This window comes from Mesoplodon mirus (genome assembly GCF_964341445.2).
Source record: "Mesoplodon mirus genome assembly, chromosome: 19".
Classification (NCBI taxonomy): Eukaryota; Metazoa; Chordata; class Mammalia; order Artiodactyla; family Ziphiidae; genus Mesoplodon; species Mesoplodon mirus.
Genome location: NC_138995.1, coordinates 33999964 through 34022658, shown reverse-complemented (window position 1 = coordinate 34022658; position 22695 = coordinate 33999964). Strand labels below are relative to the sequence as shown.

The 22695-nt window shown below is 55.6% G+C and overlaps 1 protein-coding gene across 1 annotated transcript in view; it reads left to right on the top strand.

Annotated features, from left to right (window-relative positions):
• The first annotated feature begins 1535 nt into the window (after nucleotides 1–1535).
• ADCY7 (adenylate cyclase 7) overlaps nucleotides 1536–22695 on the top strand; it is a 59970-nt gene continuing 38810 nt past the window's right edge. The window contains exon 1 of the mRNA XM_082606786.1: nucleotides 1536–1607. The gene's annotated coding sequence lies outside the window, so the exon portion shown is untranslated. The remainder of the gene's footprint in view (nucleotides 1608–22695) is intronic.

The following is a 22695-nucleotide window of genomic DNA, read 5'->3' as shown; positions in this document are numbered from 1 at the left end:
GTATCAGAATCTCTGGGAATAGGATCCAACCATATTTGGAGACCAGTGCCTTAGAGCCTTGCTACACAGGCTGGCCTGAGGACCAGCAGCATTGGCATCACCTGGGAGCTGGGTAGAAGGTAGAACTCTCGGTGGCCATTGCTAGACCTGCTGCATCAGAAACTCGAAGTGGGGCCCGGCAGGGTGTGTTTTCACGAGGCCTCTGGGCAATTCTCATGCTGGCTATAGTTTGAGAATCACTGACTGAGGACTGAGTATGCAAGGAGGTGACTGCCACTGAGGTGACCACAGCACTGATGGGGTGATGGAGCTATCCTGGCAGTTCATGGCGAGTGCTTTTGCAAGCATCAATGCTTAACTCACTTTCTCTGGCTCCGCTTTCCTGTTTGCTGTCAAGAGAGTTGGTCACAGAGTTGCATAAAGATGACACACACAACAGGGTGGGAAATCATAGCATCGCTCCCCGCCCCCCCACCCCCCCCATCACGAAGGGCAGAAGGCTTCTAGAGCTCTGCATGGAGAGGCCAATGGAGGGAGACAGCTGAGAGCAAGCCCCAACTGGGCCATCCCATGCCCACGGCTCCACCTCACTCTCCAGGGCTGACCTCACGCAGCAGAACGCACTGCTGCGGGGCTGAGACACTCACTGTTCTTGAGGCCTTGGGGCACACAGGTGGGTTCCCTGACTTCCTGGGTGGTTGAGGGGGAAGGGCTGCAGGAGGTAGGCAGGCACAGCTCCCAAGTCAGCTCTGCTGAGCATGAGGTGTGCCCACCATCTTGTGCACTGCAGGGCTTCCCATTTCCTGCGGAGGGAAGTCCCAGCAGCTGGGAAACCTTCCCCTGTGAGCCCTCAGGAAGCAGCAGTGACCGCACCAGGGCTCCAGCCTAGAGGGCCAAGGGCCACTGTCTGGACACCCAGAGGCTGTGGGAGCCCAAGGAGGTGCCTGACCAGTCTCCAGGGAACCAGGGAGGGCTTGCTGCTGAGGACAGACGTTTCAGCTGGGATCTTCCCACCTGCCATCTGGAATGGAAATCAGATGTTCACCTTCCAGCATCCCATCATCTGATTCCTCATAATAGTTCCAAAGTAGGTGGCCTCTGGGCTGGGTTCTAGGCCCACTGCAGGGTCAAGGCTGTGACACATCCAGGGTCTCCTTCCCCCTGGAGTAAGCTGTGGTACCTGGCTCCAGGATTCCACCACAGGGTCCCAAGTAGGCCAGAGTTCATCAATCTGCTTCTCATAGGATCACCTGGGGGCTCGTTAAACTGCAGATTCCCAGGAATCTTTCCTGTGGGGCTCTGGCCTCTGAGGTTGGACCTGAGAAATGGGTATAACAGATGCTCACGTGATTCCTCTCAGCAAAGTGGGAGCCTCGGGATTCCACGGTGGGCATAAGGGTGCTTTGGACAAGTGGGAAGGGAGAAACTCATGCAGGTCTATGAGTTAAACGCCTCCTGCTCTTGATTACCCCTTCAGTCAGCCTCCTTTGTCCCACCCAGTGGTGACTCAGAGGAGGGATTTCTTGTTCTCCCAGCCTGGGTTCCTCGGAAACAGGACGGATTTTTTTGCTGCCAGCTCTGGGGCCTCACCCGGGATGTAGGCAGCGGTGAGTGCGATCACGACGAGGTTACGGCACCTGCTTTCTGAGGACAGCTACTTTCTGAAGCGGTCTTGGTCTTCCCGGTGCCAGAGAAGAAGGTCAATAAAGGCCTGACTCTCGCAGGTGCTGGGGCAGCTCCCGCCTCCGGACCCCTAGGAGTTTAAGGCCTGAGTGAGACAGTGGGTTTCGACTAGTTTCCCTCATCTTGGCAGGAGGGCACTGGACCACAGTCCACGGGTCCTCGTAGAAACGGCGTTACTGGTGGGGGTGGGATGGGAGTCTGGAGCAGAAACAGCTGAAATAATTTGCTAGAAAGTGTTTTCCTCTGGGAGTGGGGCTGCACCTGGCGCGTCCAAACACGTGCGTGGCTTTGAGGAAGAGAATGTGTTTTGAAAAGGTTTTGTTTCCTGCTCACGTTCCGAGGGTGCCTGGCCGCTCGCTCCCACACCCGCGTGGGAAGGCGGGCGGCGGCTGTGGGATGCTTGTGCGTTTTCAGCGTTTCTGGTGAAAACCGAGCAGGGGGGCGGCACGCGGCGCCCGAATGGGGGCCGGGGCGTCCGGGCCGCCCTCTCTCCTGGCCGCGGGGCCCGGGGCCCAGAGCTCCGGGCTGGGCCGGGCGGCCAGCGGGGGGCGCCTGCGGCCGCTCCGCCGCCCCCGCCCGCACATCCCGATCCCGCCCGCGGCGGCGCGCCCACTCGGGCGGCGGCGGCAGCGGCGACGGCGGCGGCGACGGCCGGCGCAGGAGCGGGGCGGCGGCGGCTGCGGCGGCGGCGGCAGGTGAGCGCGGTCCGGACGGCGGGGAAAGGCGCGTTGGGCGGGCCGGGCCGAGGGGGCGCGCGCCGCGGCTCGGGGCCTGGGGACGCGTCCGCCGGCCGGGTCCTTGGACCCCCGCGTGGCAGGGCGTCGGCGTGGGGGGCGTCTGCGGCTTCCTCGTTGCTCGCCCGCCAGGCAGCACCCGAGCGGAGGGGTGGGTGTGGGTGTGGGTGTGGGCGGGGGCGGCTGCAGCCGGGCCCCTCGCTCGGCCTGCCTTCCCGGGCCTCTGGAGCCGGGGAGAGGCGCGGGGCCGGCCGACTGCCCCCTTCCCCCGCCCCGCGGAACCGCCCCCGCCCCATTCCCCGGTCTTGCTCTTTCTCTGGCCCAAGCTTGGGGTGGTTCTTCTCAGATGCCCCCTCGCTCAGGCACTGCGGGGAGACATTTCCCACATAGGACCTCAGCGCAGGAACTGGGGCCCAACCCCACTTTCCGGATGACAAGACTGAGACCTCACTGAGGGACATGGCTCTGCGTCCCCCCTGGGTCTGGCACGCTCCGACCACTCTGTTGGAACGCCCATTGGCTTATGATGGTAAAAAAGAGGGGCTGGTTTTTCAGGTTTCTCAGACTCAGGCAAGGCAGGGGCCCCAGGAGGGTCAATATGGTCTGTTTAAAGTAAAAAATAACTCAAAGGGAGAAGGCTCAGCTAAGGGCAAGACTACGGCCTGGGGTTGGAAGCAGTCCAGTCACAGCCACAGTGAGCAGGACGCCTCACCAGTTAAGGGGGGCAGTGTGTAGATGGGAGAGCCGGTGAGGCATTTGCTCTGGCTTGCGTCCCCACTGGGACACTCCCGAAACCTACCCTTTTACGCGAACGGCATGGTAACCATCCCTGGTTGGGGGTGAGATGATGGATCCTTTCTCAGTGTGGGCTGGAGTTGTTCTCTCTCCTGGTGTATATCTTGGGTCCCCTTCCTCAAAGGCGAAGAATTCATGTTCTTTCTGAGTCCCAGAGGCAGAGCTGGAAAATGAGAGTTTGGGCCCTTTCACTAGAAGTAGAGCCTTTAAGGTGAGGACCACTGGTGCCCTTGGTGGTTAGGCTGTGCCTGGAATGGCCAGATCTGGACTGGCCTTAGGTTCAGGGCCCTCATTGCTTGCTGAAGCCTCCTCAGACCTGGTCCAGGATGATGGTCAACAGAAGCATGAATGAATGAATGAACGAATGAATGACCAGCAGGACTGCAATGGTCTCAGGGCGTGAGGCTGAGGGCACTTGGCAGGCTGGGGCTTTGGGCTCAGAGATGAGGGCCTCTGGCATTCAATCAATCACCGCTTTCACAAGTGGGCAGGTGCCCTCCTAGGAGAGGTGAGCGTTTCCCGCTGTGGACCTGGAGCTATAGGGGAGGACCCCCAGTGGAGTGAGGAAGCCCCACAGGAGTGACCAGCTGGGTCTGGGGCATGGAGTTGGGTCCACAGGGTGACTTTTGGAGCCGCCTCCCCCAATGCTGAATGTTTGGGATCCTCAGAGGCTGGGTCTTCTTCCTCAGCCCTCGAGGCCCTTGGGCTTTTGAGAGCGGTTGCTCTTGGGCCTTTTATGGAGGAAGGCAGGAAGAGGTGGGAGAGTTCCAATTTCTGAGGCCAGGTGGCTTACAAAGCCATGGCATGTCCCTTGTACCGTTTGATCCTGTGAGTTAGGGCCAGGATGATGAGCACCGTTTATGGGTGGGAAAGCTGAAGTCCTTGAAGGTCTTGTAGCAAGTTAGGCCTGGAGTGGGGACTAGGGCCTGGCCTTCTGGTCTTCCCATCCTGTTCTGGCCGGGTGCTGGTGGAGTCTGACTAAGTCCCCATTGGGAGCCTGATCCCACCCCAGCAGGCAGTCTTAAGTGAGCCCATTAAATCCCCCTCAAGGGTAAAGCACATTGCCCGCCCACCTACCTGCCCACCTCTCTCTTCCTCCTGTTCCTACTCCTTACCAGGAGATGCTCTGGACTTTGCTGCTGGCCTCACCTCTTGGATCCCCTTCCTCTGCAGCTGGCCTCAAAGGGACTGCTAATGGGGGGATAATGGCTTATGTTGCCTCCGTGGCTAACTCCAGCAAGGGAGCCTCGACGGGCCTGCCCTGGTAGGAGGCAGAAAAGGGAGTTAGGCGTGATCCCTGCCCCCTGCCAGTAGGGGCGACAGAGTGGTTGCACCTTGACCCCAAACACCTCTGTAGAGAGAGACTCACAGAGCAGGCAGGCCGGTCTGTGCACTAGAAGGATGGACGGAGGGGTCTTCATTGTGATATCTTTGGGAGAGTTTGTCGATAGGTCATTTTCTTATTTCTTCATACTTTCTGTATTTTCAAAATTGTCTACAATGAAGAAGAAAAGCAAAACTATTCCGTTTTTGTTTGTTCTGGAAAATTTTCAAGACCTGTTCTGCTTCTGAAACTTGGAATTGGGTTTGCAGGTGAGGTCGGTAAACTTCGGAACTTAATAGGGCATCCAAAGGGAAGGTCCCAGGATTTTGAGATATTTCAGCACAAATTAGTCTCCAGAATGGCCTGGAACTCAGGCAGAAGTTGCAAACTTCTTGTTGACAGTGTTGCCCCTCGCACTGCGAGTCTGCTGATATTTGTGGCTCACGACCAACTGTTGGAGAGCTGTCTGATGGGGCCTAGCTGCTGGGTGGGCAAGAGCTAGAGGTGATGGAGGCAAGGCTGGTGGCAGCTTCCAGGCCCTGAGCCACACCCATCTGGGAACCAAAGAGAGTGGTTTTTTAAGCTGATGCTGCCCGGCCTAGGTTGGCATTGGGGGTAGGGACTTTGGCCAGAGAAGAGTGGACAAGTCCACATCCATGTGAATCCTCCCTGAGGAAGCTGAGTTTGTGGGATCAGCCCACAGCCTCCTGGTCCTCTTTGCACGTAACACAGGCAGCGTGATGCCCTGGAGTCCTGAGTCCTTGCCGCGAGAGCTCCACTCCCATCTCCAGCCCTTGCTATTCCTTCTTATAAACCCTTCTCTCCAGTGCAACTCTGTCGTGTGTCTTAGGATGTGCTCAGCCCCCTCTTGGACAACTGACCTCAGGGGTCCCCTTCAGTCTGGTGCTCTGTGGGTCAGGGACATGGCCTGAGGGCCCTTTTGACTTAAGGCTCTGTCCCTGGGGTATTTGCCTTGCTCTGATTTTGGGACGTGGGCGTTTGTACCTGGACTGTCACTTTAAGAGGGGGAAAAAGCAAGGTAGGAGCTGTGGTCCCCTCCAGCTCTCCACCGCCCAGCTTGTATAGAGGGAGCTAAATGGGGCCCCACAGGGTGGGGTGGTGGGCCTTGGGCCAGGGCCATTGCCAAGTGTGGGGAGCTGGCAGCAGGAGGTCCAGCCAGTGTGTGCACAGGAGGCCACCTCTTCAGTTAATGACCACCTGCTGAGTGAGGTGGCCATGATCAGCCATCCACCTGTTTGCAGAGGGAGCCACTGTTTCCAGTTATTAACAACAAAGGCCATTATTTGCAAGCTTTTATGCCTGGAGGACAAGAACACAGGCTCTGGAGGGAACCTCTTGGGCTTGAGTCCAAGCTCAACATTTCCTAGCTGTGTGACTTTGGGCAGGTGCTTCAACCTCTCTGAGCTTCAGTTTCTTATCTATAACATGGAGACAGAATAAGACAACTGATCTCAAAAGCCAGGAGCAGTTCCAGATTAAAAGAGACCAAAGTGACGTGACAACCAAATGCAGTTACGTGAACCTGGGCTGAAAAAAATTACATAAAGGACATTACTAGGACAGCTGATGAAACTGGATATGGACTATAGATTAAAGTAGTGTGTCAATATTAAATGACCTGATACCTATATTGATCCTTGTTCTTAAGAAACATGCACTGAAGTATTTAGGGGTAGAGGCTCACGGTATAAGCAAACCACCCTCAAATATTAAAGAGAAACATATGTATAGACAGATAATAAAGAAAGTGAGAGAAAATGGTACAAATAGGCAAACATGAATTAAAGTATAGGAGAGTTCTTTGTAGTTTTCATCTAACTTTTCTGAAAGTTTGAAACTGTTTCGAAATACACAGTTAAAAAGAATGCCTCTCTAATAGTATGAATGAAATGACTTTAACTGATGTTACTTAGGACAGTGCCTCGCACTCCCTGAACATTAGCTGTTATTGTTAGCGTTCCTTTTTGTTATCATTAATATGGACAAAGTACACATCTTTGTCTTTGTCTTACTTCATTGTCACAATACCCTGTGTTATTTTTCCACTTTACAGATGATAGTTGAAGCCCAAAGAGGTTAAGTGGTTTGCTCAGGGCCACACAGCAGTGAGCCCAGAGCACTGATAGGAGAACTGCTTAAAATTTATTTTGGATTAATTGCCAGCATCTGCAACCATGAGATTTTATGTAAAAAAACCCCAGATTTCTTTTTTTTTCAGTTATATATATGTAATATATATATATATATTCAGTTACATATGTGTAATTATATATATAAAAATTTTAAAAATACATATTTTTCAGATTATTTTCATTATAGATGATTACAAAATATTGAATATAGTTCCTTGTGCTATGCAATAAATCCTTGTTGTTTATTTTATATACAGTAGTGTGTATCTATTAATCGCATACCCCTAGTGTATCCACACACACCCCCGCCCTTTCCTCTTTGGTAACCATGAGTTTGTTTTCTATGTCTGTGAGTCTGTTTCTGTAAAAACCCAGATTTCTGATTTCCTTTGATAATTCAGAAGGCTTGCAACACTGGCCACATTCCTTTGTGGCAGCTACTGGCTGAAGCTCGGCAGCAGCTTCTCTTTACACAGAGCTTGGGCCTCCAGTTTACCCTAGTCCTCAGCCAGCCAGCCAGCCAGCCAGCATCACTGGTTGATGTCCCGTCTGATCTCTGGGGGCTCTGAGTTTGCGCTCCTGGGAGAGTGCCATTGTACACCTGATCCCAGGGTGCCAGGACAAGGCTTGGGTTCTTCCCTTCCCTCCTGGTGCCCCACCTTGGGTTCTTCCCTCTGCCCACCTGCTCCTCCAGGCAGAGGGTGCAGCATTGCACGTCCTTTGCTCAACCTACACTTGAGCGCCTACCAGCTGTGTGGAGAGGGGCTGGGGGGCTGCAGGGGAGGGGGAGGAGGAGCCGGAAGTTCTGTGGTTCCAGCCTGGTGTGTCCTGCCACGTTCCTCGTCTTCCCTCGGTCCTGCCCACAGCCCTAAGCAGTGCGCCTGGCTCTTCAGAAAGGGTGCGGGGTGGTTTGCTGATACCCCATGAGGAGGGTGTAGGAGGAGCTCACAGAAGGGCCCCCAGGCTGCAGTCTTCATCTTGGTTTGGTATATGTAGATGGGCAGTTATTTCTCTTCTCTGAGTCTCTGGTTCTTTCTCTGTAAATCGGGGCTATACCGCCTTCCTGGAGGGTGGTCAGAGGACTGGAGGGACTAGCCTGTCAGCCTCGAGCAGCTGGAGATCTGGGGGTGTGGTCGTAGGGCTTGTTTCATTCCACGTTTGGCCTTTGATGCCCCTGGTTCCCCACCACGCTGGGTGTAGGGTCACCAGGTGCCCAAGAGGCAGAGGAATGAGCAAGGCTGGAAGTGAGGGCGCCAGTCCCCAGTGGGGGAGGGGAGGCTAGGCAGGTGGTGTTTGTGTGGCCTCGCGGGTGTGCCTTACTGTACCCATGTCACAGAGGAGGGAACAGGCTCTGTGAGGAGGTGGGAAGAGCTCACCTGGTGGATTTGGTGTCTGACAGATGGGGAAGCTGAGGCTCAGAGAGGCCGTGTGGCCTTGAGAAGTCCCACAGCCAGGCAACTTCTGCCTCCTGGGCCAAGACTGAGCAGCGTTCCTGGGGAGGAGGAGAAGGTCAGCTCATTTTTTGTTTTCAAATGGCTTGAATTTTGTGTTAATTACCCAAATAATTCACACTTATTACTAAAAAATCAGAAAACCTAAGCAGTAAAGTGGGGAGAAAAGCCAGAATCTGTACCCATTAATGTAACCTATTAGCGTATTGGTGTACGTCTTTCCAGACGATTTCTTGTTTTTGGGTTTTTTTTTAAACATATGACAAGAAAAAAAAATGAGCATCACAACATTTCTTACTGTGTCTGTCCTGCTTGCCCCCAGGCTTTGGGAGTGGAGTTGCTGGAGTTCTCAGACACATATCAGGCCCACTCCAGCGTTTGGTATACTAGGAACCCTGGTTGATTTTCTCTGTCCCCTATTGCTGGACATTGAGGGTTTTCTGCAGTATGTTTGCAGTTAGCTCACGGCGCTAAGTAGCCCGTAGGTTAAGTCTTTGTACGCACTGGGGATTATTTTCTGTAGGGTTTGTGGCACTGCAGACTGGGTGCAGGTTTGTGGTTGGGCCGTGTCTGCAGGCGTGGAGGTCCTGGGCGCCCCCCCCCCCACCGGGTAAACTGCTTTGCAGTCAGAGGATGCGACGGGGAGGGGCTCCCACCGGAGGGCTTTGCCAGAAGAGGGGTTAAGATGCCGCCGCCCAGGCTGGTACTGGAAGCCTTTAAGCTCCTGTGTGGGGAGTTGGGTGGAGGTGGAGGCGAAGGAGAAGGTGGCCGCTGCTCCAGGCTAGTACCTGGCGGTGGAGCCTGCAGCCTTGCAGCCTCCTGTGCTTCCGCAGAGGGGCCTGGGGGTGTCTCTGCCCTGCTCAGGGTTCAGGCTGAGAGTGCATCCGCCCCTCGCAGTCGGGAGCAGGGCTGAGGCGGATTCTGTGTTACTGGCTCTGAGACTCCCTGGGGGCAGGGTGGGGGGCATTCCTCATCTGTAGGAAGGGGCTGAACGTGTCGCCTTCACCAAGTGAGACTCAAATGAGACAAAAGATGCCAGAGCTCTTACAGTGACAGTGTTTCAACATTCCATTATGGAAAAATTAAACACCCACAAAGGAAGAGAGAATAGCACGTCCACCCCCACATACCCGTCCCCTAGATGCCACGGTTTCCAGCTCTTGGCCAACCTGGAGTCATCTCTCCTCCCACACACTTCCCTCCTTCAGACCTCATATCACTTCATCTGTAAAAACTGTAGTACAGGCATCCGTCGTTTTATTGTGCTTTGCAGGTATCGTGTTTCTTTTTTTTATAAATTGGAGGCTTGTGGCCACCTTGCCTTGTCAGATGATCCTTAGCATTTTTTAGCAATAAAGTCTTTTAAAATTAAGGTATGTACGTTTTTTAGACATAATGGTATTGCACACTTAATAGACTACAGTATAGTGTCAGCATAACATTTATATGCACTAGGAAACCAAAAAAATGTGTGTGACTCACTTTATTGCAATATTTGCTTTATTGTAGTGATCTGGAACTGAACATGCAATACCGAGGAACTATTCCTAAAGGAGAAGGAGTAGAAAAACAAAACAAAACAAAAAAACCCCAGAGTATTATTACCACACCTAAAACTTAGCAATATTCTTTAAGATCATAGCTATCCATGCAGTGTATTGTGTTCAAATTTCCAATTGTTTCGTAAGTGTCAAAAAATATATATATGTTATTTGAGTTTTTTAAAATCAGCATCCAAATGAGGTCTATGTAATGAGATTGGTTGATATATTTCTCAAGTCTTCTTTCATCTGTATGATTGATATTCATTCACTCTCTCTCGTGCCATGTTTTTTTTTTTGCTTCCTATAATGCTTAATGTGTTTTTTATCCGCCGAACCTCCTATAGATTGGTAGTTGTATCTGGAACCTTGATCTAATTTAGTTTGGACTTTTTTCCCACACAAGAGCACATTGGAAATGGGGTTGCAGACTTCTACTGGGAGGCTCACATTGTCTGGTTCAATCTCTTTTTGTGATCTTTAATGGCTTTAAGGTAGTAGTTTGTTTTTTTTTATATTTATTTTCTTTATTTTTTTGGCTGCGTCAGATCTTTAGTTGCGGCACGCAGGATGTTTCCGTTGCGGCACGGGCTCTTCGTTGTGGCATGCGGGCGTCTCTCTAGTTGTGGCACACGGGCTTAGTTGCCCCCCGGCATGTGGAATCTTAGTTCCCTGACCAGGGATTGAACCTGTCTCCCCTGCACTGGAAGGTGGGTTCTTTACCACTGGACCACCAGGGGAGTCCCTAAGGTAGTAATATTTTAAATTATCATAAAAACTTTCCATTTTCACTTGGTTACAGGTGGTGCTGAGTTTGGCATTGGGTGGAGACCTTCCAGTCTCAGGCCATTGTTTTCCCTTATTCCTGCTTTTTCTTCATAGTAGTTGCTTTTCCCTGTTATCTTTTAATTACATGGGAGGTATATTTTCATTAGAGAAAATTGGAAAACAGGCATAAATGAGAAAATATGCAATTAAAACTGTGCTAAATTTTATCACCTAGCGATAACTCCTAAGATTTGGAGTATATTTTTCCGGATTTTCCTCTGTGTAAAAAAAATATACGTACATCTGTGCAACTGTTGAATGAAAGGTCTGTTTTCACCTCGTGGCACCTCCATAACCTCCTTCCCAGGGTCTGTAGGGAGGGTCATGGTCTTCCTCCCTGTCCATCAGTAGTTCACACCAGACGGGGTGTGGGGAAGGACAGGCGGCCGCTGGTGTAGCCCAGCTGCCAAGTTTTTCAAAGGAAATAAGGACTTTTGGTTGGCAGGGCAGTTGCTTTCACATCTGTTCTTTTAGGATTCTCTGTAGTTACTCAACACCCTGTGACCTGGGCTGCCCTTTCCTTCTCCAAAGCCCTGTCCCCGAGGCCTGGCAGAGGCTGGGGCCATGGGGGTCATGGGAGCCAGCCCCCTGCCCTCTGGCAGGCTGTACCACCAACATGATGCAGGGTTGTTCATTTTTTCCTTGACTGGCATTCTAACTGAGACAAGCAGCAGCTATTTAGATTTCTGCATAGGCGGGGCAGTGGCTAAGGGAGCTGAGTTTGGTTGCAAAGGTGCTGTTTACTTATTAACACATGTGCTTTTTTGGAGTGGCTTTGCATCTCACCCCTTAGGACCACCCCTGATTAGGAGTGAAGGCCTTTGTTCCATCCTATAACTTGTAACTGGTTGCATGACCTCAGTCGGCCCCTTCTCGTCTGGACTGAAGGAGTGAGCTAGAGCATCTCCATATGTTCCCAGCCTGGGGAAGGAAGGGATCCTAGCACATCCCTGAGTTTGCAGTCGACTGGGAAGAGATGATGGCAGAGGGGCCAGAGGTGAGTCACTGCGTTGGAATGCACCCCACCCCCCCAAGTGTGAAAAATCATTCTGGGAGGAGGGTGAGTGACGGGACCACAAGGCTGTGCCTGCCTCGGTGAGGCTGTCTCCTTGGGGATCTCCTGGCCCAGAGCGTGGAAGAGCTGGGGGCCTGGAGGAGCGGGGCCAGCAGACCTGACACCAGTACTGAGCCAGACTGCTCTGTCCTCCCAGGCAGGGGGAGTGCTGCTGTCTGCACAGAGTGGGATCTGCGTTTCTGCTTTATGTTCTTGTTAGGAGATTCTGGGTGCAGATCAGTTTGGCAGAAATGTCATGAAGGCCTCTTAAGTGCCTGGTACGGGGGATGGGTGGGTCTGCTGGAAGAGAAGAGGTGTCCCTCTGTCACTTCTGATCAGGTAGGGATGCTACAGTGAGAGTGCATCAGTCCAGTCTTGACGGGGACTGGAGGATCTGCTTCCGAGGTGACTCAGTCACATGGATGGCAGGTTGGTGCTGGCTGTGGGCAGGAGGCCTCAGTTCCTCACCACAGGGCTGCTTGAGTGTCTCACAGCACGTTGGCTAGCTTCCCCCAGAGGGAGTAATCCAAGAGGCAGCAAGGTGGAAGCCAAAGTATTTTTCATGACTTCAGAAGTCAAACATGTGATTTCTGCAGTATTTTGTTGGTCACCCAGGTAATGTGGGAGGACACCATACAAGGGCGTGGACACCAGGAGGCAAGGGTCACTGGAGGCTGACTACCACTGTGGCACAGATGAGCCCAGCAGCTTCCAGCTCATATCCTCCCAGCCTAGTGAAAGGAGAGCATCTTCTTTTTCCATTTAGTTCCAACAAAAGTCCCAGAATTCAACATTTTGAGTCACACGCCCATTCCTCAATGGACACTGATCAGGAACCCACCCCTGAAGTGCTGGTTCTCCATAGGAATAGGGAGCTGTTACTAGAAGTGGAAATGGACGCTACAGAAGGAAGGTAACAGTGTATATCCTCTAAGGAGAGGCCTGGGGCACTGTGGCCCAGAGGAGGTGACGATGGGGCATTGCTTCCTGAAAGAGGTGGCATTTGTACTTGTCTTGGCAGGATGAGTAGCATTTTGACCATTCCTGGTGACAGAAAGGCTTGAGCCAAGGCATAGCAGGGTGAGGCAGCTGGATCATGGGGTCAAAGGAGATCAGGATGGAAAGACGAATTGGGCCAGGTGTGGAGGCTCGAGAGGAGGAGCCAGGACTTGACTCAGGAGGTACCGTGAAGCCATGGAAGTTCTTTGAACAGGACAGGCGCACAGCAGAGCCAGGATCTAGGGCTTAAAACTGAGAGAGCACCCTCTGTGCAGCCTCCCTTGTCTTCAGCTATAACTGAGCACTTACTGTGTGCCTTATACACATTTCTCACTAGCCCTCACAGCCTCCCAAGAAGCTGGATGATGTTGTCCTGACTTTACAGATGGGCTCCTTGAGCGGCCAAGATCATGTAACTTGGCCAAGGTCACTTGATGGGGACTCTGACTGCAGAGCTCTCAGCCTCTTCATCCCACATTCATGGGACAAGGGACTGGGCTGGGGGCGAATCGCCAGGCCTGATTGCTCAGACCCCTCTCGGGCTGCTCTGGGGTGTGGTGCCTGTAGTATTGATGGTTTCCCTGCTACACTCCCTCTCATAAATCTGCCTGGAGTTTGAAACACGCTGGGGTGCTCTGGGGTTTCTTCCCAAGGGGAAAGGGATCGACATCTGGGTTTGTCAAATGGGGCCAAGCTATGTGCTCAGAGCTCAGTGTTATTTGTCTCTTGGCCGACTGCCAACTGTGTCTGCCTTGTTTTTGCTGCAGATTTATTCCTTCTTGCCCACTATTTCACGGCCTTGCCACTCTCTACAGCCTATTGCTCCCACGCACCAGTCAGGGATTGGCTGGGCCATCTCCCGGGCCTGGGACACCCTCTCTTGGGTCCCTTTCTTCAGGGAGGCCCTGAACCTCCCCCAGGTGGGTGAGGTCTCTCTCCCCTGAGCTCCGGACCACGTATCTTGCCTTCACGGATGCTTCTCCCAGACCTTTGTGCCATGTCATTGGTGGTGGGCACACTGTGTCCAAGTCACGCTTGTGTCCCCAGCACCAGAGAGGAGTCCTGCCCACGGGGAGGAGGGCGGGTGCCGCTGAGTGGAACAGGAGAGGGTTGGGCTGTGCTTTGTGCCTGGCACCTTGAGCGCACAGAAACCAGTCTTCCCTGCCTGATGCTGAGAAAGCCCGCAGCTGCCCCTCCTTTGGGGAAGTTTCGCTGGCAGGTTTGGGAGCACCGAGTGCCAGGGCTTGGAGATCTCGGGCGAGGGCACCTGCCAAGGAGGGCGTAGTGGGATTTGGATCAGTCTGTCTCCAGGGAAGCCCTTCTTTGCTTCTGGGGAGGGTCATGATGTGAGTGATTGAGAGAGCCTAGGCCATAGAGTCAGACAGACCTGAGTTTGAATCCTGGCTCTGCCTTTTTTTTTTTTTTTAAGCTGTGTGTGCTTGGGCAAGTGAGTAGCCTGAGTCTCAGTTTTCTCTTCTATAGAATGGGCATAATAGCAGGACCTCCTCATGAGGCTGTGCATGGTGCCCAGCACACAGTCAGTGTTTAAATAGTGATCCTGGGTGGGTTAGCCTGTGTGCACAGGTCCTGCCTGCTGGGACCTCGCAGTTGGTATGAGGGGTGAGGTGTCAAGTGCCAGGTGGCTGGGCCTCGGGGTGCAGCAGGTCAGCAGAGAAGCGTCTGCTTCCTCTGAGGAAAGAGCTGGAAGGGAGACCTGGGGAGGGCAGGGCGTGTCAGCCGGGAAAACTGGGCTCCGTTCCCTACTTTGTTACTAAACAGTAGGGTTTACTGTCAGGATAAAAGGTAGAAGATGATCCCGGGTCCCCATGCCACATGCTCAGAGGGCTCCCTGAGGACCAGGAGGCGCTTTCCGCCTCTGTTTGGGGAGGTCTGTGCGCCCTGCTTCCCAGCCCCTCCTAGTCTCCTGCTTCACCACTGAGCACCCCATGATCCCAGTGGGGAAACTGAGGCTCAGAGCCTTGTGTGAGTGGCAGAGCCAGGATGCGGCTCCCTGCCAGGCCGCTCTTGCTTCTAATTGCTCATTAGGGAGGCGTTTACTCCCTGCCTCCATAAGTTGTCGCTGGGCTTCTAATGCAGGCTTTTGGTGCTTGTTTTATTTTTTTACTTCTTGAATATGGTTCCAGCTTAAAGCTTCCAATTTCCATGAAGTCACTGGAGTCAGGAGCCTGGCCTGACAGCTCCCCCCCTCCTGTTGAGGGCTCTCTGTGGCTGGGAGAGCCCCACTACACACCCCGAGAGGCCCTGAGCTGAGGGTTGAACGCGAGGCTTTCTGCTGCTCCCACCGCCAGAGCAGGAAGCTGTGGGTCCCAGATGTGACTCACTCTCGTTAGGTAGCTGGTGGAACGAGCCTTCACACGTGTGAGCCTGGACACTGGCCTAGGAGGGGCAGGCGGCGGCCACTTCCACGCTGGCTCTGACCCTGGCCCAGCTGCCGAGGGGCCCTGGAGGAGAGCCAGGTAATGTGGGGAGGGGAGCTGGGGCACCAGGTGTCCTAGTGGCCTGGGCTTGAGGGGACTGCGGGGCAGCGCCCCTCCCCACCAGGCGGGCCTAGCCTGGGAGTGGATGGACAGGGTCTGGACTGGAGGTAGGTGAGGCTTTGGAGGCTGCTGGGCAGACGGCAAGGTGGGGGGGCTTCTGGACAAGAAAGAGATGCCTTGTCACCGGTTTTTCCAGGCCTGACCGGAAGGTGCTGTTATGACTGTGCTGATGTTTATTTGGCTTGGTCCACCTAGACTGCCATGACTGTCTCTCAGGTGCCCGCGTTTCTTTACAGGGTTGTAATTTTACCTTTACGAGTACACTTTACTTTTCTCAATGAAAGTAAAAGTTAACTGGGGAAGTGCAACTGAATTTATGTTGTTAGATTGAAAAAGAATAAGCAAAAACCAAACCCTGAAAATGATGCATGCCCATGAGGCAAAGAACCAAGATGTCTCAAGAAAATGGAACAGTCTCTCTTTCCCTCCAAGTCCTCCTAGCCCAAGGTCCCGGGACCACCAATGTGGACCATGGGGAGTGGGTCTTTCGGGATCTTTCTGCCCACTCATCCAAACACACGTGCACAGACACAGGGCGAAGCAGGCATCTCCTGTCCGTGTCATCACATGGGGTTCAGGACAGCTGGCCCTGGGGGCTTCCTTCCTGGCCAGCCCTGAGGTGGGGGGTGTGGGAAAGCAGAGGCCTGGGCTGGGCCTCTGGGAGACAGAACCCCGGTCCCCAAGGCCTGGACGGGTGGCCGGAGCCCAGGCTGGCTCTGCCTGGAATGGCTGTGTGACCGTGGGCTGTCACTGGCTGGCTCTCTGCCGCAGACATGCAGGTGGACGATGTGAGGGGTGACCAGACCAGCATTTCTCAGGGTGGGGACCCTGCTCCTCGGACGGTTTAGCCTGGATGTGGATGAACATGCTTCAAATGTAGGTATTCGTTTGAATACATTTCAGAAAAAAAATTTGGAAATAGGACATTGGATCTGTGACTTCATGCATGTATTTTTGCCTTGGACAAGGCCGAAGAAGACACAGAAATGAAACGGGTAGACTTAAGAGGAAGTATAGTGGGACTGGCTCCACAGGAAGTGCAGGCGTCCAGTGGGGCGTGGAGTTCTGGAAGGCCCGTCTGAGCGCCCTCCGTTCTGACCAGGCTGCGGGCCTCCCCACTCCAGATGGGCCCTGGGCTCCCTGGAGTTTTCCTGTGGCTCCTGGTGTAGGGGAGGGGACACTCAGGTTGTGCGCATTCTCTGCCCTCAGTGGGGAAGGTGCGAGCTTTGGAGGGGAAGTCGCCAGTGGTCATTCATCGAAAAGAAGTGACTGTTTACTGGCAGCCGTTTTCCCAGGGGTCGGGGGTGAGGGTGGTCTCACGGGGCCTCTTTGCCAGGAGTGGGTCTGGAGAGAGGCAGTCTTCCTATGGGCTCTACGGGGCTGGGGGCTGGCGCAGTGAGCTGGGGGTAGGGGGTGAGGAACGGGGCAGGAGTGGGGCTTCCACACAAGCCAGAGGTGCTTCTCAAGAGGAGACAGAGACCCGACTTGATATCACTTTGGACATGTGCACCCCCCTTTACAGTTTGTAACTATTGGTCTAACCCATTTCCTGCCTCCACGCCACCCTGTGTGGTAGTGTCGTCTGTCCCCAGTTGACAGAGGAGAAGCCCAAGGCCAGCAGGGCACCGTCTCGTCCTGGGCCACAGAGGGAGTTGGTCCCCGGGGGCGTCCACTTGCACACACCACCTCTCACGGAGAGCCGCCGCGTTAGAAGCCTGGGGTTGGGTAGGGACGCCGTGCCTTTGGGGAGGTTGGTGGGGGGCAGCACAGCTGAACAGGGGTTCTGGGTGGCTTTGGAGAGCTGGTGCGGGGGAGCCTTCCTGGCGGAGGGTCTTACCTGTCCCCGCTGCGGGGTGGCCGGGCTGTCAGGGCTTGCGCCCCAGCTGGGCCGTGTGTTCTTGGACCCGTGCTCGAGTCCTGCCTCAGCCGGGAGGTGGATGACCCAGCCCTTTGCATTTTCCATGACTTGCCATCCCACCATTACCAGGGGTCATGAAGGGGTGGCCAGTGGCCTGTCCCTCACCTCTCTCCTCCTGTCCTGGGCACATCGCACTGAGCTGAAGGTGGCTTTCCACATCCCATTGCCCAGGCCAAGGGCAGTGCTTAACTCGCCTGGAAAAGTTCCAGGGCCACCTGAGGCAGCAGGCAGAGTGGGTCACACTGGGCACCTGAGTCCGAGGAGCTGATTCTAGCCTTTTGTGGGGTCGGGTCTTAGGGATGAGAGGGAAGTGCTGATGGTGGACCTTTGGGGGGTTTAGTGTCTTTAAAAAGGCCTATGTAGAAAGAGCTGGGAGTTAGTTTGGCTCAGTGAATGAGGCCTTGGCGTCTGAACAGTCGCCAGAGGAGCTGGGTCTTCCGGAGGTCACCGCGTCCAGCCCGTCTCCGGGCAGAGCTGGGTGATGGCCTGGGCTCAGCTGCACTGTGCCTCCTCCTGGCAGTGTGCGAGATGAGCAAGGGGCTGAGCTAGTTTCTTGCATCTATAAAATGGGCTGCTCATGCTACCCAGCATGCCAGGTAGTTGTAGGATTAAACGAAGGGATGTACGTGGTACGGCTGGCACAGAGAAGCCACTACGCAAGTGGAGGTGTTTGTCATTACTGCCCCGTCCTGCCTTGGGTGGGAGGGTGGACCTCCCTAGGGAAGGGAGCCTCGGAGGTGAGGATGGGCAGGGCCAGCTGAGGGGTGTCACTGAGAGGCCTCCCTGGTAGCCCGTAGCCCTTGGGGTAATCACTGTCTCTCTATGCCTCAGTTTCCTCATCTGTAAAATGGCAGCGCCCAGGCAGGTTGCTGGGAAAGTTAAATGCGTGAAAAATGCTTCCCAGGCATCTGAGACCAGCAAGCCGAGGCCTGGAGGTCCCTGGCAGTGGCGAGCCCCCCGAGCCTGTGTGTGTGGAATCCTGCCAGCCCCTGCAGGGGTCCTCCAGCTCCGCCCCCACCCTCCCAGCTGAGCCTGCTGGCGGAGGCTCCGCTTGCCCACCTGTGGCTCCTGCCAACACCCCCCAAGGAGGGTGGCACGGTGCCCACCTGACAGCCACTGGCATCTGGCTCAACCTGCCGCTGCCCACGCATTTCACAAGGGGCTACGTCATGGCTGGGGCATTGCCCAGTCCCGGGCGCAGACCTACTGGGCTGAAGCGCCTCCGTTCCCTGGGCTCCCCTTTCCCCACGCCCGCACCCACCCCAAGCCTTCGAAGGAGGACAGGGTGTCGGGATGGGGCGGGGCGTGAGCCCTGGGCAGAGGTGGGCTCATTCCCTCTTTGGTTGCCTTTCTCGCTGTGAAGCCTGGGATCCTCGTTTCTCCCTGCACGTGCTGATCTCCGATGGGTGTATTTCACAGGCGTCTTCTGGGGCACTAAGTGCTGTGCTGGGGGATAGACCTGAGCCCACCCTGTTGTGAAGATGGGGTGCGACAGCCCTGGAGAGGAGGCCCGTGGGGTTCCTGGGTTCCTCTTACACCCGCGTCAGTGGGTTCCTCCTGTCTGGTGTCACGTTGGAACCCCTTCTCCTGGCTTTTACCCCCCTCGCTGTGTTGGCGAACCACCCGCCCGCCCCCAGTTCTATGTCTCAGGCACTCTGGGCCCACCCCCTGGCTTGGGCAGCAGGTCGGCTTGCCCCCTTTGCCATGCATCCCCTCTGCTTAGAGTGCTTCCCCACCTCGAGCCCCCCCTTGCCTCGTGTCCCCCCCTCAGGGGTCCTCGGGCTCAGGAGAAGACGGGGGGCAAGTGTGTCTGCTCTACTTGGCAGCCTCCCCCTCCCCCTGGGCTCCGTGTTGAGACCCCCTCTTGCTGGTGCCGGTGCTGGGGGCACCAGGAACACCCTCCTCGTTCTCTCCTCCTCTTCGTGTCTCTGTCTGCCCACCCGCCTTGAGCTCTGAAAGGAGTTACCCTGCAGCTGTGCCTGAGGAAAAAGAAACAAATTGAGGCCTTTGTTGTGGGTGCCCTGGTCCTCAGACGTGATCCTGGCCCCCAAGGCCCACCTTCTCTTGCTTTCTTCTGAGCTGGGCTGGAGGTGATGGGGTGGATGACCCAGGGGGGAACTCGTGCCCCCTTGGGGGTGGCAGCCTGGCAGGCCTGGCTTTCGGGCATCGTGAGACCCCCGGGGGTGACGCGGTCAGTGGTGCCACCACCCACCTTCAGGACCCAGAGTACCTGCTGGAGGCCTCTTTGTCTTGCAGGAATCCAGGCCTTCTTGCCCCTTGGAAGTGGCTTAGTTCACTACCTCAGGTGCAGCTGACTTGGGTCGACAGTTCCTGGCATCACTGGCTGGCCAAGCAGGGGGAGGCCCAGGATCCAGGAGTACAGCCTTTCTCTGCACAAATGGGGAAACTGAGGCCCAGAGGGCTCCACAGCCTCGGGGCGAGTGTGATTTCCTGGTCAGAGCTGTTTGGAGGCACATTTCCCTGGCCTTGCTCAGTGGGGGATGTGGATTTGGGGTGGTCGTCCTCTCCTCCTGGCCTCAGTCTCCTCATCTCTGCAGTAGTCAGGTTGACCCTATTCCTGCGCACCTGCCTGTTGTGCGGTCCAGGGACCTCCCGGGTCCACCCACCCCTGCTGCCCAAGCCCTACTCCCTGGCTTCTCCTTCGGGCCCCATCTGCCTGGGGGAGGAGGTGCCCTTTGAATAAGTTGTCTGGAGGCGTTGCTTTAATGGGGTCCTGGGCTAATGGGGAAGTGCCCTCTTTTGAAATATTCAGACTCCCTGGAGCCACTGCCAGGTCCCCTGGGGAAGGGGTGCCTTAGTGCCAGGCAAGGCCTGGGACGGGCTGGCACCCCGGCATCCCTTTGTCAGACGACCCTGCTTTCTGAGCAGGGGAGCAAGAGAAGAGAAGAGCTGCCTTTTGGGGGCTGACAGGAAGTGAGGCTGAGGCCCCTGGGTCTCGAAGTGTGTCCCCCAGGTCTTTGTTGTTGAGGTCTTTGTTGTGGGTGCCCTAGTCCTCGGCCGTGTTCCTGCCCGCCAAGGCCCACCTCCTCTCTCTCTCTCTCTCTCTCCTGGGCCCGGCTGGAGATGATGGAGTGGGAGTGATGTCAGAGTTTCTCAGGCCCACCCCTCCTGTTTGGAGCCAGTTGGGGCCGACCCACGTAACAGCACTCCCTGTGTGCCAGCCTCTGTGTGAGGCCCTTGGGCATTCGGTACCATCACCAGTCCATTCTACAAATGAGAAAACCAAGGCCCAGAGAGGTTAATTAACGTGCCTCAGGTCACACAGCTCCTCTGATGTGGAGCTGGGGTTCTCGCCTGTTTGGTCTCAGAGCCTGTGCTCACAACCACTAGGCTTTCCTGCATTCCTGACTGCCCGGCCTGAGGCTGGGCCCGCTCCCACCCTGGCATTTCTTTGCCTCGTGTGGCTTCTTTGGCACACGTCTCTTCCCTCCCCGCAACATGGGCTCCCAAGGGACCCTGCGTCCATCTTGTTTGCTTCAGCACTTCACCTGGTACCTGGCACAGGCAGGAGCCCAGTGGGCACCTGTTGGATCGCAGTGTGGGAGCCTTAGGCTGGGGCCTGTTTTCCTGTGGTAGAAACAAACACAGCAAGGTTGGCCCCCTTCCATGTGCGAAGTTTCTGGATTTATAAGGAATTTTTATAGCCACGAGGTCATTTCACTGCCAGAACAGGCTGGGGAGTGGGGGAATGTTTTCGTCCCCATCGCTCAGGTGAGAAATCGAGGCCTGAGAGGCAGGTGACCTGCCAAAGCTCAAGCAGATGGGACTAGGGACACCAGGGTTGGGGGCCAGACCCTGCAGTTCAGGGCGGACTGTATTTGACTCAGTTCATGAACTTGGGGTTTGAGTGTCCGCTATGTGCCAGGCACTGCTGGGTCTTGAAAGCAGGGCAGCGCGTGGCCAGACATGGCCTTGGTAGAGCCATCACGTGATCGGGCAGCGACAGGCCAGGGGCCGTGTTCTGTGGTGGGAAGTGCAGACACTGAGTCAAGGTTGGGCAGCCCTCCTGGAGGAGGTGGCAGCTCAGCCTGGCTCTCAAGGGCAGGTAGGAGTTTGCCAGGCAGAGGGAGTTTGGGGGTGGGGAGGTAGGCAGTGCTTTTAGGCTGTCTGAGCCTGGAGACAAAAGGGTGGGGCTTGTTTGGGGAACCGAAATAAGTCAAATCACACAGCCGTGAAGAAGGTCTCAGGAAGCCCTGGAGGAATTGGTTGGCCGGGGGTGAGCAGGACGGGGCTCGTTGTCTTTGGGGTCGCGGACAGGCGTGGGGAGCCCTGGTGGAAAGTCCCAGGGGAGGCTTGGGTTTGGGGGGCATGTGGCTGCCGGGGACTGAGCCTCCATCACAGCGACTTCCTGTGCCCAGCGGAGCCTGGAAGGAAGGGTGCCCAAGCAGGAATGGGGAGCTTGGGCTCGGGGGACAGCCGTGGGGAGGGGCTCCCGAGCCCCTGTGTTTGTGGCTCCGGAAGCCAGGCTTTTAGGGGTGCAGGGGAGGTCGGCTGGGGCTGCTTCCCCTGTAGAAGGGCTCTTCCGGGCTCTGGGCTGGGCTTCACCAGGCAGCCCTCCCGCCCCTGCCCCCCATGTGCCCCTTTGACCTCGCACAGTTCTCAGGAAGCCTTGGCGAAGGGGGGGTCTTAGCATCTTGGATTAGGGCCGGGCACTTTTAGTGGCTGGTGTGGCAGGAGTCCGAGGGAGGACCTCTGGGGGAGGCACTGGCTTTGGGAGGCAGACAAGATAGACAGTGATGCCTCACGGGTGCTGGGGAGGCCACGGCCCCCACAGGGCCTGCTGAGCTCTGCGTGGAGGTGCCTCTCCATGTGCCTTTCCCGCTGCCCTCTCTGTGGCTAGCTTCTCTGGTAGGTGGTCTCAGTGAGAAGGGACCTCGCAGACCCTGGGGGCCTTCCCTGCCCCTGGGGGAATCAGGCCCAGAGAGGGCGAGAGGCAGAGTGGGGCTGGACCTTAGGTCTCTATCCCCCACCCCCGCACTGCTTTGCTTATGGCAGGTGGGGAGACTGAGGTAGGGGGCACTTCGCAGCCCTTCACGGGAGAGGCAGGAAGTATGACAGGCGGGTCTTTCCTGGTCGGTATTTAGTGCCTTTTCCCACTTTCTCTTCCCCAGGGCAGATTGCTTCCCCAGCTGAAAACTGCCCTAGGGCAGGGCCTCCTCCAGTCTTCCCCGAAGGCTACCCTGAAGGCCAAGATCAGGGCTGGTCCCTGTGTGCCCACGCAGCCCAGCCCAGGGGAAGGTGGAGGTGGGGGAGTCGGAGCCCAGCTTGAGAGAGCTCCCAGGCTCTCAGAAAAGGGGCAGATAGTGGCCTCTGTGGGCCACAGTTGCCAGGGAGTCTTCTTGGGGGAGGATCCCTGAGCCGAGTCTTGGAGATGCCAAAGTCAGCATTTCCCCAAGAGGATTCCTTAGAGATTTAATGCAAAAAGGGCCTCGTGAACCAAAGAGACTGGGAAATGCTTAGCCGTGTTCATTAATTCAGCAACTTGCTTTCCTGCAGGACTTCTCAGAACCTTGAATTTGCTAACGTGCACAGGGTATCTTTAGAGAAGGAGGAAGAGAATGCTTAAGCCCAGCACTGCCTGTGACCAGAAACTGGCGTGCATGTGGCTTTTCACGGCCCTGCTGTTGGGCAGAGCA